Source organism: Perna viridis, chromosome 6, assembly GCF_037379345.1.
Source record: "Perna viridis isolate PV_CMFRI_1.1 ecotype Kerala chromosome 6, ASM3737934v1, whole genome shotgun sequence".
Taxonomy (NCBI): Eukaryota; Metazoa; Mollusca; class Bivalvia; order Mytilida; family Mytilidae; genus Perna; species Perna viridis.
This window is the reverse complement of record NC_142450.1, coordinates 5,515,744-5,534,595: the sequence shown is the minus strand read 5'-3', so window position 1 is coordinate 5,534,595 and position 18,852 is coordinate 5,515,744. Positions and strand designations below refer to the sequence as shown.

Genomic DNA, 18,852 nt, shown 5'->3' with positions numbered 1-18,852 from the left:
GTTCGTATATCTATGTGTTCCAAGTAAACCGAAAGCGAATTTTTGTGTGATATTTTAAAAATAAATTGAATGTCATTTGAGTTATATGTTAACAATTTACAACAAGCTTGAATTTGATTAGATATGTTTTAAGTCGATCCAGGTTTTTCCCTTTTAGCTCATTTTGCAGATTTGACGATTATTTGAGTCGTAATAATTCAAACAATCGATATAAATTGAAAGGGAATTATTTCATGGTCGTTCCGTTGTTGGTTCGATGGTTATTGTGCCATGAAACGCATGCGCATTACATAGAAGGCGCCAGATTAGAAAATGTAAATAATCCATAAAATACAAAAAAGACAATGATTACATGAAAAAATAGGAGACACTATAATCCTAATCTAGTTAAACAGTATCCAAATGAAAAAATGTTTCATATTCTTGAGTAAGAGAAAGCATTGTTTGCTAGTGACATTTTTTTTTCATTTTCCTATAAAAACATAGCTGCGAAATACTTCAAATAGTAGCTCTTGATCTTTCTTTTTGATTTTTCGATCTAACGTTTCAAAAATAAAAAAAAAATAGTTAGACTACGTTTCACAGCTAATAAAACACTGCTACTACCAGTACGGGTCAGAGAGAAGACCACTTTTGAGACCGAAACGATTCTTCCCAATATGCTCACCAAAATTTTCAATGAAAATTGTTGTATGATAGCTCACTTTTGAGAGCGTAATATCAGCAATCTTATAGGCGTTTTTCCTTAAATTTTGATCAACGAAAAATTGGTGAGAATTACTTGGCAGCATTGAACTACTTTTTGACCAGTATATCACATGTACAATCCCTTTTTTGATTCAGTGTCAGGGGCTGTTTTCTGATTTGGCCCACTAAATGGGCCAAAATCAGAAAACACCCCCGGACACAGAATCCACTATAATATGATAAGACTTCTGAACCTTTCATGTTAGTGTATTCCTATATATGCAAATCATTTATATCATTTAGATTTTACCTTGGTGGGAAGGAACTATTTGAATTCTAATTATATTTAACCAGGGACTAGTCACTCCTAACAAAGTCTGTATAATGTACAAAAATAACTGCCTCCCTAGTCTCTATACTGGATAAACTTAAAGCCTATCAAGTTTATATTTGATTAATGCATACTTGGGAAAGGTAAATTATTCTATGCAGGATTTCAGTCATTTAAATATAGAATTAACAAATTAATTTTGAAAAAAGTTGATGAAAATACTGATGTAGGATGTGTTCTCAGAACACTAAAATATAATAAAAATGTAAAAAAAATTACCTGTAATAATCAAGAATTACTTATTAGATATCGGTAATTGCCCCAAAGAAAATTAATGAAATTGGTCAACTTCTAACTGTAACAGTATTTCAAACAAATTATTATGCAATAAAAATTATATCATTTTAAAGAGGTTTCTTTATATTTTTAATTGGTAGTAAACTCAAAAGGTTAATGAGTAGGATGACACAATGATTAAAAGTTTACTGGAGTATAGTTTTTGAAATTGAAAATTTGTTTATCTCAAGACATAGGTACATTCATTTAGTCATTTTTTGTTATTCAGAGCACATTTATCAATTCAGCTATTCAGCAGATTTTTATATTTCATTTGATGTTAATTTCAGTTTAATAGGTGCAATATTTTCACAAACACTCAATGACAAATCAGCCTTTATGAACCTGTAAAAAAGTGAATTTTTTAGGTCAGTTGTCTATTAAGACCTAATTTAAAAAAAATATTAATATTCCTCTCATTTCAATTAAATACATGTATATGTTGCCATTCTACAATCTTATATCTTTTGGTACATCACTCATCAAAATCCATCAAGTGGTCAGGGGTTGAAATTTTTTTTTGGAAGACCTGAGCCCTGGACTTTTTCACCTTTTGTACACTAAGCCCGGACAATGTGTCAAGTCCCAATTGATATAAATGCAATTTTGTTATCTGATAATCTTATGAATAATTCTGTTTGCTGGTTAAGAAGACACCGTGTCAATTGATTCCGTCTCCAGGTCTGATGCCTTGTCATCAGCTTTTCGTTTCTGCGTTTTTTTAACAGTGAAATTGTAATTGAGCAACAATATTTTCCTCAAATGTTTATCAAGGAAATTTGATCTTTATCATTCCAGCGCTTGATTAATAAAATTTGTAGTACGTCAAAAAATGCGTCTGATCAAACGCAGGTGTGATTCAGACTTGATGATGACTAATCAGTAGGTCTGATGCCTTGTCATCAGCTTTTCGTTTCTGCGTTTTTTTAACTGTGAAATTGTAATTGAGCAACAATATTTTCCTCAAATGTTTATCAAGGAAATTTGATCTTTATCATTCCAGCGCTTGATTAATAAAATTTGTAGTATGTCAAAAAATGCGTCTGATCAAACGCAGGTGTGATTCAGACTTGATAATGACTAATTGTTTGCGGTTACATCAGGAATATGAACACTTCTTTCAACACATGTTGTATATCTGCCTTACAAGTTCATACAATCACATCCTAACTGCATACATCATTCTTATTGAAAGATTTGGATCTGGTCATGTTTTGACAGAGGGTCTGCATAGATCCCTAACAACTCGCAGTAAATGTAAACCCTATAAATATCATAATTTTTTTTAGTGGATAAAATATTCAATATCAAACCAAAAGGACCATTTATTATCATTATTTATGTCAATTGTAGAGATCACATTTCTTTTTTTTAATATCATTTCAGTGAGTGGAGCAAATACCGACATACTCCAACAGCTTGAAAACTACTGAATGAACGAACTGTGAAAAAGATATGGTAATAGCTTTTAATACAAACATGACTTGAAAAATGCTAGTTCAAATTACCTCTGACCCTGTAACCAGAGAAAAAATCTTGTGCTATAAGATCATACACATGAAGATCTTTGATAAAAAAAAATCATACATACATGTACATGATACTGCACATCTCTTTTTTTATTTGCAAACTGAACATAATATTTTGCCAAAAAATCCATATCTTTGCTTAATTGACCAGTTTTTTTTGTAGGAGTTTTTCAAAATGTGACCTGTACCCTGTACCAGTATATATTTAAACCATAACCAGTTATGGCATTATTTCCTGATTTTCTATTGCACTATGAAAAATTTAGTTGTAGTAGTCATGTAAAATTAGCAAATATGACAAAACATGTATATATATACCAGTTGTTTGTGTCAAAAAATTATTTAGACTTGGCATTGTAATTGTAGAGACTATCAACCCATCCATTTGTATCATGAACAAATTGTTATATTTTAGTTTTCAAATGTAGTTTACACTGGAGTTATCATGTGGAAGAAAAGAGAAAATTATACGGCACTTTTAAAATCATGATGTCACATTTTTAGTTTGAAAGTGATGGGGTGCATATAATTTTATAGTGGCCTTTATACATGATATGGACCAGCAGATACTCGTGTATCTAAGAAAGTAAAGATAGAAAATATTAAATGTTGGTTACCATTGTAATATGTTAAGCTTAAATCTAAATTTTCTGTTATTTTCCATGTCATGTAGACAACATTTTGTAAATGAACTTAGTTCTAACCTCTGTGTTAAAGATTTATTGGGAACTACCAAATATAATGACATCTGGTCCCAATTGGAAACTTGACAAGTTGCACCGTGCACTGAAAAGGGAAAAAATTTTATTGTTTTTCGGTACCTTGTGGAATTGTTTCACCCCTACAATAAAATTCATGCTTTGGAGAAGGGGTCCCAACCCATGCAATTGGCAGAAAGAGCGTGGAAATAGTGACTTTAGGAGATGAACATCTATAAACACAAGGTCGAGAATTTTTCATACAATTAAAATCCTTGCAGTGATCCATTGCAGTTTCCATTGTATTGTTCCATAGTTCATGTGGTTACCCCTGGAAGACAAATTTGAAACGGTTGATTGCAGGGAAGACTTGCATCACGTGTATCACTGGTACACTTAAAAATCTCCATTTTAATAATGTACATGTACAAGTACAAATCTTGAGATGAAGTGAAATAGGAATTTTGATGATAAAAGTTGGACATATTTCTCTTTAAGAATGGGGCGGGATTTCGTACCCAAAACCAGGGTTGGAAAATCACTGTTAATCACTGGCAATTTCTGTGTATTAGACTCATTTTAATTGTGACTATTTCTTTTTTTTTTAGATTGTGAAAAAATGAATTGAAGATTACAAGTGGTAAGGCATGTAAATATTACATGATATACTACTTATTGCACAGTTATTTTACCTGTACACATGGCTTAAAAAAACAAAAATGTAACCTTAAGGAGTTTTTGTTATCTTAATTTCAGACAAGCCCGTACCCTTAATCTGAAAAGAGATTTATATAGGATACATTGGCTTGGAAGCAAAAATTCTGCAAGCCAGCCACTATTTTTACCACCATTGGCTGGTGGGTTGGTCCCAATTTCAAAGACTTTCACTCTCTCCAATTTACTTTTAAGTAGCTAAGAATCATGCAAAATGTGATTTATGGGTAAAAAGCCTACATATTTTTATTTTTGACATTTTGTTTGAATTGCCATTGTAAACAGAAGTTAGCATTCAGTATTTCATATATCCAGTGTTCTTAGGAGATAAAGAGTATATAGAATGCACTGTAGATTTCAAAATTAAGGGAGATACTCAGTAAATGACACTCAAATACAATGGAATCTATTGGATTTTCAATGTTGATTATCTTCTAAGTGCAGCCAGATTTGAATGAATAATTACACATTTCAAAGTATAGACCCATAAAACAATAACAAAAATAAAAATATGTAGCCTTTTGGGGTGTATCACATTTTTCAGATTTTGCATGATTCTTACAAAGACTGCTACATAAGAGATTTCCTTATTATACATCATATTTATACACCAATGACAATGTAATATAATAAATTTCTAATGCAGTAACTGAACAATAACTACTCCATGAAAAAAATCTATATTGCTATGAAGAATGATCAGAATATCTGTATTGTCTTGGATTTGTGATAATGTTATACAAACTTTGGAGGTGTTAACAATGACTGTTTTGCCGTAGTTCCTACAAAATTTGACGGCAAATTATGCTATGAATCTGTCTACAATACCCATGATAAAATGATGTTCTAAATTTTACAAATCATCTTCTTATTATGACAAAAAAACATGATTTGTTTTAAAGAAGCATTAACAGGTCTGAAAATGAACAAAAAGTAATGAAGTGTACACCATTGTTCTGCACTGTACATCTAATTTCTAGTTCTATAAAATGTAAATTATAAAGAAGATCAGAATAACAAGATGTTGTACAATCTTGATTTAGAAATAATGCATTTCAAAATTGAAGAAAACACCATTAAGATTTTTATGCCTTTTCCTTAAATTTAAGTCTAACCTAAGTTGCATGCATGCAGAGAAGAGAAAGAAGGCTACAGAAGAAAAGTAAAGGTAAGACATGTGACCTGTGTAATTTATATCATGTACAGAGAAACCTATTTTAACTGAACCTCATGTTGTTATAAATCTTCAGGGATTGTATTTCATAAATTTTAATGGCAAAAGGTTATAATTTTCAGGTTTACATACTGTTTTACCATAGAAAAAGTTGTTATTGTATTAGTTTTGATCATTGAATGTAATATAAGACATTTGCATTTCTATAAACAGTAATCATGTTATTGTTGAGTGATCAGTTTTCATTAATACACAAAGGACATTGTAAGTCCAACTAACACTTACTATAACCACAACATACACTTATAGAATGCAAGTTCCCAGTACTTGATCATTTGTCAGTAGAATGTTCTGCAGTGAAAAATGAATACATGTATGTTGAAGTAGCTTGTACAGAAGACATGAACTAGGACTCAGTCCTACTTGAATACAGTTTAAAAGAACAGTGGATGATTAATTCCAATTCTCCCTTTTAATTAAACTCTTCGAGAGTCATCAAATGCAACTGTATTTATCTGTGGTGTCATAAATACATGTAGCAAGGAATAATATTGGCAAAAATACCTTATTCTGAATTTAATACTGGACACAATCTGCTAATTTCTAGTAAAATATATTGAAAGCATGAGAAATTAAGGAAGCATCCAGAACCCAAACTAAGTTCTACAAAAATGTGGTATGATTGCTAATGAGATGGTCTTCCACCAAATTACAAGCACCGAACAACTAAACTTCTTCAGGTCACCAAATGGTCTTAACGGACAATACCCATCATTCTATAGCATAAGGCAAGCTTTAAAAGGCCCAGTGTAAAACTTTGACAAAAATCTACCTAATCTATAGAAAAAAATTGAACGGATAATAAAGACAGCTACTTGGCTTGAGACAGGGACAAAAAGTATGTGGCGCAGTTTTTCTGCTCTCAACCCTCCCCTAACCTGGGACATGTGGGTAAATACAACATTTAAACAAGCTAAAAATTGTCAAATTCAAACTCTTGAGGTAGATACAGAATACAAACACCTTAACAACAAGCTGTACCTACCTGGAAAGAGTACTAATTGTTTCTGTAAGCTAATTCAAAATCCAAAAGCAACTGATAAGCACACCTCTTTTTCTCAGATAAAAGTATTGAAAAAATATTTCTAACAGGATTTAGTGAATCATATCAAAACATGTCTAACAAAAACAAGGTCTTAATTCCCAGATAAAAAGAAGGTAGGAAGAATAGTATAGTTAGTATTTAATATTTAACTTATTATCAAGAAACTCAATACTAAAAGCAATAAAACATACTAAGATCGAACAGTGAAGATAACCCTTATACCAACTAAAACAAGACAAACATGTCCAAAAATAATAGAAGAGCTTGATGATCTTTATTTGTCATACATACAGAACAAGATTAGTGCAGGTGTTATATCATCTAACCAGCACTCACCTTGTACTAAAGGCATAACACAATAAAACTATGTTGAAATGCACATGAACATTAAGGAACATAAATCATTGTCCTAGTTGATACCTTCTAGAAACACAAATTATCCAAACAGTCCCAGTTAATAGCTTCTAAAAACAAAAATCACCACGGAAGTCCCAGTTGATATCTTCTAGAAACACAAATCATCCATACAGTCCCAGTTGATACATTTTAGAAACACATCATTGTAACAGTACCAGTTGATAGCTTCTAGAAACACAAATCATCACAACAGTTCCAGACTGTTCATGGGTCAAATTTCCAAAATAAATGAACCAGACTAAAAGATAACTCAGCACCAGGTGCACAAGAAAGAAAAACACCATCACAGATTTGGAAAATGAAGCAGGAATCCCAAACTTTTCCAAGCACATGTAAGTGCTAGTAAAACTTTACACACCAGCACTATAATGTACCAGGAGAAGTAAAGAGAATGTATTAACAATGGAAATTGGGTGTATTCCTCGGTCACTTGACATGAAAATCACACATGCAAGTTAAGTATATTTATTACAGACTGGATATAAGCACAAAACAAGTGCTTTAGCACAATTTACATACTTTTGCAGAAAGCATTTATTTTGTGATTTACAAGGACAGCACATTGACTGTTACTCTTTCTACATTTAAAATCACCAATACAAATGAAAATATCGTATTGTTAGAACTCTCACAGTGCAACTATTTTATTTTTAACAGTTCTATAAATAGAACAGGCAATGATAAGGGGATAACAAAAGAAGTGCAATGATTTGTCAAGATCATGTAACCCTGACTGACACTCCAAGTATGACAAAACTAGTCGACAGAAGTCAAACAACTTCCAAACGAATCCCACGAACTCCATATTAAATGAAATATGTACCACACACTCCTAACATGGCATTATCACAATAAGCAAGATAATGACATTGAGACAACTCACTACAAGAATGTAAAAAAGTGAGGTTAAATGGGGAAATATTTGATGAAGATGAACATGTCATAGTTCTTGAACATGCTAACTGCTAATAGTTTATTTTTGCACCAGTGTTTGTCACATACTTACTTGTGAAAGATGAGAAACATGGCTTGCTTGTAGAACATGCCTAGTGCTAGAAATACATGTAAACACTAGCACTTGTCATGTACTAGAAGCAGACTATGCATTCTTAAGTGATACATTTTGAAGAAAGTGATAAAATTGTAAATTGGGTATAGTTAATAGAACATGCTTAGTGCTAGTAAGGTACTGAGAATTCTGTACAGGAAGTTTCACTGAGTAGAAGGATTACATCATGACATACTTGTAGTAACATGCTTAGTGCTAGTAGTATATGTTAACACTAGCACTTGTCATGTACTAAGTAATACATCATAGAGAAACTGATAAAATTGTAAAATTGAAAAAAAGATCTAATCACTGTTTATGTAAGGTGAAGGTGTGCTTTGTAGTTTACTAGAAGAGTGTGCTTAGTGCCAGTGATATTCTTACATACATAAAGATTGTGAAAGAATTATATAGTGGAGAAATTAAGTATTCTTCTGAATTGCAACTTGACATATTTGTAGAACATGCTTAGTGTTAGTAAGATACTGTCATGTACTAAAAGCATACCATACATTTTTGAGTAATTCAAAATACAGAAGTGATACAGTGATACTAGTGGTAATTCTAGTAGATTTTTTGAATGATGGAAAACTGCAACTGCACTGTCACCATCATAACTCCAAGCACATGAAATGCTAATTGATGATAACACATTAGCACATTACATGTGCCTAGTATTATACAGGTTAGAAAGTCAACTGAACTGCTGAAGTCAACATTTCAGTAGCATGAATAAAAAATGTGCATACTCAGTCAGAGATTGATTTGCCTGTTATTAAATATTATGAAGTTGATTAGTGCCAAAGACATTGTTAAAGAAAAGGTATTGTTAGTTTTATAAATGGAAGATGTTAAACTTGAAATACTTGTAGAACATGCTTAGTGCTAGTAGGAAATATAGACTCTAGCACTTGTCATGTAGTAGAAGCAGGCTATGCTTTTTTTTAATGATAGTAGTAATAGTGTAAAAATGGTAATTTACATTTAGTGGAAGATGTGCATCAACTTCCTAGTAGAACATACATGGTGTTAATAGTTAATGTAAACAAGCACTATAGTTGACCGTGCTTTGTTATGAAAGAACAGTGCACTGTTACCAGCATAATCCCATGCACATGTAAGTGCTAAATTTTTTTATGCACACCAGCACATGTACTTGGAATTATACAGATAAGTAAACTTTACCAGCTGGACAGTTGAAATATTAAATCCAACATGTGTCAAGAACTACCAGTATCGTATGTATCAACTTATTAAGGGGTAAATTTCTACATTACCAACAACTGAGGACATAACAAGTGCTTGCTTCAGATATTTAAGACATAAGAGATAGTATATAACACCCAGAGAAGTGAAACATGACATACTTATAGAACATGCTTAGTGCTAGTAGTATATATAAACACTAGCACTTGTCATGTACTAAAGGCAGACCATGTGTTTTATAATGGTGGAAAAAGAGTGTTAAAGAGCAAGGGTTAGTGCTAGTTCATTTTGTTTCCTTCAGCACACTATCTGTGTTATGAAAGTTTATGCTTGGAATTTGGATTTCAAATTGACTTGGAAAAATATGCTTGGAATGTTCAGCAATAATTAACTTGACCAGAACAATAGTCCTTAAATTAAGATGAGATGCAATGATGTAATGTGTCTTGAAATACATGTGGAACCCTCATTCAATATTGTATAAATAAACAAGTACTTCTGACTTTTGACTAAAGGTTTATCCACAACATTTGCTGAAATGTGTACTTTAGTGGTGATGTAGAAGAGAGACAAACCCAGACCTATCCAAGCACATGTAAGTGCTAGTTATATTTTACACACCAGCAAATTACTTATACTTGGAAAGGTAAGGATTGCTAGTCCTTATAAATATCATTGTGGCCCCTAGTTAAGAAATGCCCCAAAATTACTTGCATCCATAAGTATTTCTGGTATAAGGACCAACTTTTCAAAAGTACACTTTATCAAGCACATGTCAGTGCTAGTAAGATTATATACACTGCCATGGTATGTATTTTAAGAAAAGTTAGTACAAACTGTAAAATGTGATGTATTTAACTGAGAAAAACAGTGACAGACACTCACTCTTCCCTGGTTTCCTAGAAAGAATCTGCATAATTCAAAGCACATGTAAGTGCTAGTTGATAATTGCACACCAGCACATTACATGTTCCTAGCATTATATAGATTGTATTTTTTGCAATAGCATAAATAGATCAAAGAAAACAAAAGACGTGTTCTGTAGTTCGAAGTTCGAATTGATTCATATGAATCACAAGTACTAAATAGTGCTAATAGTACAAATCAAATCTAGCACTAATGTGTACTATAAGTAGAACACTGAATATCTGTTTGAACCATCATAGTAGGGGTGCCTTGCATGAGAGAACTAGTGATAGCAAATTTGTGAAACGTACTATTGGCCTAGATCCATACTTGTATTTGTCCAGTCTTGATAATAGATGACTGCATAACACCAAGCACAGGTAAGTGCTAGTTGATTTTTTACTGCACTAAAGCACATATTTCAGCATGTACCTAGTTTTATACAGTGTAGAAGCTCAGAAAGCATAAGAAGGATAACATTTAGTCAAAAAAGAAAAGACCTAATGATTACTAAGCATGTACTTAAGGTAGAGCACCCATCAATATAATCTGAATAAAACAAATTAACTAGGGAAAGTAAGTGAATTTAATGTATACTTATGTGTAGGTGCCCACACTTTTCCAAGCACATTTACGTGCTAGTACGATTATATACACTGGCACATAATATGTACTTGGAAATGTTTGAGTTAAATTTATAGTGTAGATGAAAATACTAGACTTTTGAATTGTTCATTGCATATCAATTTAAAATAGATATGACAGTAAAGAGAAAATCATTGAAATGAACACCTCAATATAGATCTGACAGTAGCACAAGCATGTACTACAAGCATGTACAAGTTGCACACTACCTATGCAAACAATGACTTAAAACTGAATTGCTTTTATATGAACTGTTTTTAAGGACATGTAAGAACTAGTAGTTCAATTTAGTACTAGCACTAGCATGTACTAAAAGCAGAACATCAAAGCTTTCACTTCACTGGATTGAATTCCACCTTGGAAAGGTATATTTGTGAGAGTAAGGATGTTTGCTTCTCTATTTAAGAATAAAAAGCATTTCGAATGGTTGTGAAACCTTTCGAGATAATTCATGCTAGAGAGATATAAGAAGAAAAAATAGATGGGCCAGTGTGCTCATTTTTTTAGATTTTTGTGGATGGATTTCATTTGTAGTTTCTAGCCACACATTTCCAAGCATATGTAAGTGCTAGTTTTCAATAGAAGTGAGTAATGTGTTGCTTTTAAAGAACCACTTCTTAGAACATATATACACACTGGCACTGCATATGTACTTGGAAATGTATGAGCTGCAGAATTAAATCATGTTTAATACAGATGTGTTGTACCAACTGTTTACAGTGACAGAAGTGAGTAATGTGTTGCTTTTAAAGAACCACTTCTTAGAACATATAATTACCAGTGATACAATTCAACACTAGCACTAACATGTACTAAGAGCAGAGCTTTATTTTTGGCAAGGAAAACAAATGAGAGCTTATACTAATGCCCATTTTTTCAAGCATTTTTAAGTTTTCTTGAAATCAATAACTTGATGACTCGCTCATTGGCAAATAAAGTAATATTGGTACAATCTATTACTGGCAATATACTGTGTATTAACAAAACTCAAGATGATTGAAATGAAGCAACAAGAGTAGTGGAAGATAACTTTCTTGCAAGTGAAGTTCCAAACTTACACCTGGCACATGTAAATGATAGAATGTTTATACATGTAGTCACATTATGCATTCATTTTAATGCAGAACAATTTCAATCTTCAAGAAAATAATCCAAAGCTCATGCATAATATGCCAATAAAAACACAATTTTACAAAGAATCAGCATGCTGCAATAAAAATGCAATAGCTTTGAAGTTGAACCACTGCATAATTCCAAGCACATGTAAGTGCTAATTAATCAATTGCACACCAGCACATTACATGTACCTAGTAATATACAGATTATTTTTTATGATTTTACTTTGTGGATGAGGGTAGTTTTTGTGGGAGGAATACATATATAGTGAGATAATCACAATATGAGAATGTGTGTCAATTTAAGTGAAATCAGTGGCTTCAAAATAAAACACTTTTTAGTACACATAAGTACTAGTGGTCCAATTTTACACTAGCACTAACATGTACTAAAAGTGTCTCGCATACACAAATTGCATGTTCTTTATTCAGAGTGAAAAGGATAAAGTTAGAAGAGGGAAATTTTATAAGTTCTTGGTTTAAAAACGTGTATAAATCAGCATAGAAAAGTCAAATTACTTTGTTGTACATACAATGTTATTATACTAAAATCAAAAACAATAAAAAAACTAGTAGCATAAACAATTTCTGTTGTATGGTTGATCAATAACCCTAAGATATAAAGCTCTATATTGTTTAGTGTTTTTTTCTTTTAAAAACTGGTATTATTCCAGTGAGTTATGTGCATGTAGATGCTAACACTTTCCCAAGCACATGTTAGTGCTAGTAGGATTATATACACCAGCACATTATATGTACTTTAGGGCAATTGTAGATCATGCTTACAGAATACAAGTCTGAATCATTTTTCTCATACAAGCGGAATGGCTTTGTTGAACCACTCATTAGTGCATGTAAATACTAGTGGTATAATTCAACACTAGCACTAACATGTACTAAAAGCAGAACACTTTTAGAAGGAAGAACATCATGAAAAGTTATTGTATAGTTAGGATATGTAAAAGAGAATCCACATGATTCCATGCACATCTTAATTAGGATATGTAAAATAGAATCTACATGATTCAATGCATATGTTAATTAGGATATGTAAAAAAAAAATCCACATGATTCCATGCACATGCTAATTAGGATATGTAAAAAAAGAATCCACATGATTCAATGCATATGCTAATTAGGATATGTAAAAAAGAATCCACATGATTCCATTCACATGTTAATACTAATTGGTTGCTGCATAACAGCACAATACATGTACCTAATATTATACAAATGGTAATCTTTATGTTACCATATTGATGAGAAAAGGTGAAGTTTAAATGCAAATAAAGGCAAGTAACAAATGATAGATAACAATTAACAAAGGAATTGAATCAGTCTATAGTGAAACACTTTAAATACACATAAGTACTTGTGGTCCAATTTTACACCGGCACTAACATGTACTGAAAGCATTACACTCAGCACATTGCATTTTCCTAGAATGCTAAAAGAAGGCGTAAAATATAAGCAGGAAAGATTTGATGTTAAAAGCAAGCAAACTTGGCAGTCATAAAAAAATATAGCGGAGAATGAATAATTGCATTACAAGTATTACTGATTTATCCCAAACACTAAGATTAAATAAAAGAATCAACCTGCTCTAATCATGTGGTTCTCAATGAAAACTGTTGAGTGGTTGTTTATGCCCATACATTTCCAAGCACTAGTAGGATTATATACACTGCCACATTACATGTACTTAGAGCCATTGTAGAATATGCTTACAAAATACCAATCTGACTCCTGTTGTGTTTTATATCACATTTGTCATGTTGTCATACAAACTAAATAGCTTTAAAGATGAACCACTCATTAGTGCATAGAAATACTAGTGGTGTATTTCAACACTAGCACGAACATGTACTAAAAGTGCTTTGAGATGTTTGAATCATAAATAAAGAGCAACACGAAAAACTGGTTGAAAGAAATTTAAAGTTCTAGTTTAGTTTGGATTTCTGAAGAAGAGAATCTGTATAATACCAAGCACATGTTAGTGCTAATTGATTAATTGCACACCGGCACATTACGTGTATTTAGTATTATGCAGGCTATTATATACTAACAACGGTACACTAAGCAAATTACATTTTCTTAGAAGCACTAATAGGGCAAAACAAATAATAGAAGTTTTTAATGATCTTCAAAAATTAAAGCGTTGTGGCATATTTTATCAGAAGCTTATGTTTTTTTTTTCAATAAGCTGGTAAAAACTAGTGAGGTTATGTACATGTTTATGCTCACACTTTGCCAAGCACTTGTAAGTGCTAGTAGGATTATATTTCTGTGGTCTTTTGAAATTTGTGATATGAAATTTGTCATGCTGTGATAAAAATGGAATAGCTTTGAAGATGAACCACTCATTAGTGCATAGAAATACTAGTGGTATATTTCAACACTAGCACTAACATGTACTAAAAGCAGAACACTTTAAGATGCTTGCTTCATAAATGACTAGCTACATTAAAAAAACTTCAAAATTTACAATTGAAAATTAAAAAAGAAAAAGTTGTTGTGTAATTCAGTTAACTGTAGAAAAAAATCAGCATAATTCCAAGCACATGCAAGTGCTAATTGATTAATTGCACACCAGCACATTACATGTACTTAGTATTATGTAGACAAATTTTCAGATGAATGATCTTTTTGCAACTTAGTATTGAGGTGAGTAAATGGTTGAAGTGTAAAGGCAATATACAATATGATAGAAAACTGAAATCAAAATATTTAAAGTGAAACACTATTTTGGTCAAGTGAGCTAGTTGTCTATTACACTAGCACTAACATGTACTAAAAGCAGTACACTAAGTATATTTTCAAAAGAAGCTCATTAGGGCAGACATATATATATAGGAAAAAAGTTTTTGATGTTAAAAATAGGCATTATTAAGCAGTGATAAAAGTGATATTCAGGCAAAGTGTTACATGCTTCATTACCAATAGATAATGGCACATAAGTGTCAGTGGAACAATTCTTACATAGCACATTCATTTCCAAGCACATGTAAGTGCTAGTAGAATTATATACACTGGCACATTATATGTACTTGGAAATGTAAGAGCCATTGTAGAAAAAAATACTGATCTACATATCTGTGGTCTTTGATATGAAATTTGTCATGCTGTGATAAAAATGGAATTGCTTTGAAGATGAACCACTCATTAGTGCATAGAAATACTAGTGGTATGTTTTAACACTAGCACTAACATGTACTAAAAGCAGAACACTTTAAGATGCTTGCTTCATAAATGACTAGCTACATTAAAAAAACTTGTTAGAATTGAAAATTAAGAAAGAAAATCACATACATAATGTTACATACAAGTGTCAGTGGAACATTTCTTACATAGCACATTCATTTCCAAGCACATGTAAGTGCTAGTAGAATTATATACACTGGCACATTATATGTACCTGGTAATGTCAGAGCCATTGAAGAATATACTTCTAAAATACCAATCTGAACCACTGTTTTCTTTGGTATGATATTTGTCATGGAATAACTTAAAAGATGAACCACTCATGATGAGTGCAGGGAAATACTAGTGATATATTTCACCACTAGCACTACCATGTACTAAAAGTAGAGCACTTTGAGATGTTTGAATCATCAATGAAGAGCAACATGAAAAACAAGTTGAAGGACAGAATATCAAAGTTAAGTTTGGATTTCTGAAAAAGAGCATCTGTATAATTCCAAGCACATGCAAGTGCTAATTGATTAATTGCACACCAGCACATTACATGTGCCCAGAATTATGCAGACTATTTTTAGATATGGTCTTTTGCAACCTTGATATTTTGGGGAGTAAATGGTTAAGTTGGAATGCAAATAAACATATTATAAAAAAAAAACAAATGTTGAAAGATGACCTGAAATCAGTAGCTTTAAAGTGCAACACTTTTTGTACACCTGAGGACTAGTGGTTAATTAAACACTAGCACTTACATGTACTAAAAGCAGTACACTAAGCAAATCACATTATCTACGATGTGCTTATAGGGCAAAACAAATGATAGAAGGAAGTTTTTGATTAAAACATACATAACTCAGCAGTCATAAAATCATTCATACAAAAAACGCTTACATAGACATTGACATATAGATGATGGTACAAAGTAGAATCACTGGTGAAATTTATCCCTGTGTGTTTGTGTGTTTCTAAATGAAAGCTTGTTAAAGAGAGTTGTTTATGCCCACACTTTTCCAAGCACATGTAAGTGCTAGTAGCATTATATACACTGGCACATTATATGTACTTGGAAATGTCAAGAGCTAATTGTAGAAAATACTTGGTGATAAAAAAGCTAAGAATTATTTTTTTCAATTAACAATGAGAAATTCAGTAATCATAGATGTGTTTGCTCCAAAATGAACCACTCATTGGTGCACTAGTGGTATAGTCCAACACTAGCACTAACATGTACTAAAAGCAGAACACTTTAAGATGCTTCATAAATGATTAACTTAAAATTGAAAATAAATAAAGAAAATGAAAGTTGGGTTAACTGTAGAAAGAAAATCTGCATAATTCCAAGCACATGTAAGTGCTAATTGATTTATAACACACTAGCACATTACATGTACCTAGTATTATACAGATAATTATCCTTCTTATTTTACCTCGAGGGTTGAGTGTTTGTTTCAGTTAAGAGCAAATTAACATATGAAAACAATAGCATTAAAACAGTTGATCCAAAATGAAATCAGTACAAGTGATCAAATACCACACTAGTACTAACATATACCTGTGTTACATCAACAGACATGAAAGTATGAAATAAAGTGTGTAGAAATAAATGGACTTATGTGGTTTCTAATAAAAAAAATTCTACAGGTTATGTATACAAGCAGATATAAGTGCTAGTAGGATGATATAACTAGCACATTATATGTATTTGGAAATGTATGGGTTAATACAAGAAAATAATTTCAAACTCCTTTTGAAATTTGTAGTGGAATAGCTTTGAAGATGAACCACTCATTAATGCATGGAAATACTAGTGGTATATTTCAACACTAGCACTAACATGTACTAAAACTTGGTGGTTCATTAATAAAAAGCAAAATGAATAAAAGCTGAAAGTTGTGAAAGAAAATCACACAATACACTTGTATTTATAATTATACATTTAAGTGGCCTTATTCTTTTATGTGTTACCATTTAGCAATTGAACAGAACATGTATATTTGTGATTTCTAATTGGAGTTTGTTTTGGAGCTCACACTTTACCATGCACATTTAAGTGCTAGTAGAATTATATACACTGGCACATTATATGTACATGGAATAGTGAGACCTAGTTTAGAAAAAAACAGTCAGGAATCATTGGTACATACTGAGTAGCTTCTAAGATGAATCACTCATTAGTGTATGTAATGACTAGTGGTACAACTCAACACTAGCACTAACATGTACTAAAAGCAGAACAGATATTTATGAAGAACATCTAGTTGGAGCTTATGTGTTTTACATGAAGAATACATGTATGGAAGTGTTTGTTGCCTAAAAGACAAACTGAAACATTCCATGTCAATAAACCAACTTTCACCATTTTCTTGTGCAGAGATATTGCAAAACTTATAACCCTTTCCTTTTTTGGTATTATATGTTGATAAAAACCTACCATAATACATCAGCATAATTCCAAGCACATGCAAGTGCTAATTGATAGTCCCATATCAGCACATTACATGTACCTAGTATTTCAGACCATTATTCTGATAATTATATGGACTTATGGATGAGCTAAATGCAAAAAGGGCAATAACAGACTGTTACAAGTATCAGACTTATTGAAATCAGTGGCTTCAAAATGAAACCTTTTCAGTCCCGGGAAGTCCTAGTGGTCCAATTTTACACTAATGCTAACATGTACTAAAAGTGTTACACTTGCAGAAATTGAACTTTCAAATAATAAGAGATCAAAGTTACATGAACAAACCTCAATTTGAAAGTAAAATCATACCAAACCCTTTGTTTATTGATAAAACCTTAAAAAATCTCCAAGCACATGCAAGTGCTAATTGATAATAACACATCAGCACAGTGCATGTACTAGGTGTTACAATTTCGAAAGTGGTTACAGAAGTAGAAAGTAGAAGAAAATTACCCGACATGAACTACAACCCTTCATTTTGAGACTAATCTACATAATTCCAAGCACATGCAAGTGCTAGTTGATAATTGCACACCAGCACATTACATGTTCTTAGCATTATACAGATTGTATTTTCTGAAGTAGTATAAATAGAACAAAGAAAACAAAAGCCATGTGGTAGTCACAAGAGCATTGAATGAGACATTATTATTCTGATGAAATGATGGGTTTAAATTGGAAGGCAAATGAAGACAATAGAATACAAGTGTCAAATAAACTGGAATCAGTGGCTTTAAAATGAAACACTTTTCATACACATAAGTACTAGTGGTTCAGTTTTACACTAGCACTAACATGTACTAAAAGTGTTACACTAATTTGAATTTTCTCATAGTAATAGTATAGGTTAAAGTTGTAGGAATTAACATGAACAAACTAGATCAAAAAGCTAAAAATTATATAAAACTCTTGTAAAGTATATTGATAAAACTTCCTGCATAATTCCAAGCACATGTAAGTGCTAATTGATAATGGCACACCAGCACATTACATGTACTTGGTAATATACAGATTAGCAACAAGACTTCTCTTGTTATTTAAGCAATTGTTAAAATGAAGGAAATGAAAATGACCTGACACGAACTACCGCCCTCTGTCACATGAAAGAATCTGCCTAATTCTAAGTGCTAGTTGTTAATTGCACACCAGCACATTACATGTGCAGATTGAATTTTGTGAAGTAGTATAAATAGAATGAAGAAAATGATATGTTTGGTAGTTTGAAGAGTCTTCAGTGAGACACCATTATTCTGATGGATTATCTTCTATAATTTCTGTG

General features: G+C 31.9%; 1 protein-coding gene across 3 annotated transcripts in view; it reads left to right on the top strand.

Annotated features, from left to right (window-relative positions):
• The first annotated feature begins 273 nt into the window (after positions 1 to 273).
• Positions 274 to 18,852, top strand: part of LOC148613329 (kinetochore protein NDC80 homolog) — a 50,329-nt gene continuing 31,750 nt past the window's right edge. The window contains exons 1-5 of one of the 3 annotated variants that reach the window (XM_088586682.1): positions 274 to 314; positions 2,741 to 2,812; positions 4,190 to 4,221; positions 5,405 to 5,463; positions 7,125 to 7,323. The gene's annotated coding sequence lies outside the window, so the exon portion shown is untranslated. Of the gene's footprint in view, positions 428 to 2,740; positions 2,813 to 4,189; positions 4,222 to 5,404; positions 5,464 to 7,124; positions 7,324 to 18,852 lie in introns of all 3 variants that reach the window. The other 2 variants (XM_088586680.1, XM_088586681.1) reach the window with 2 other exon arrangements.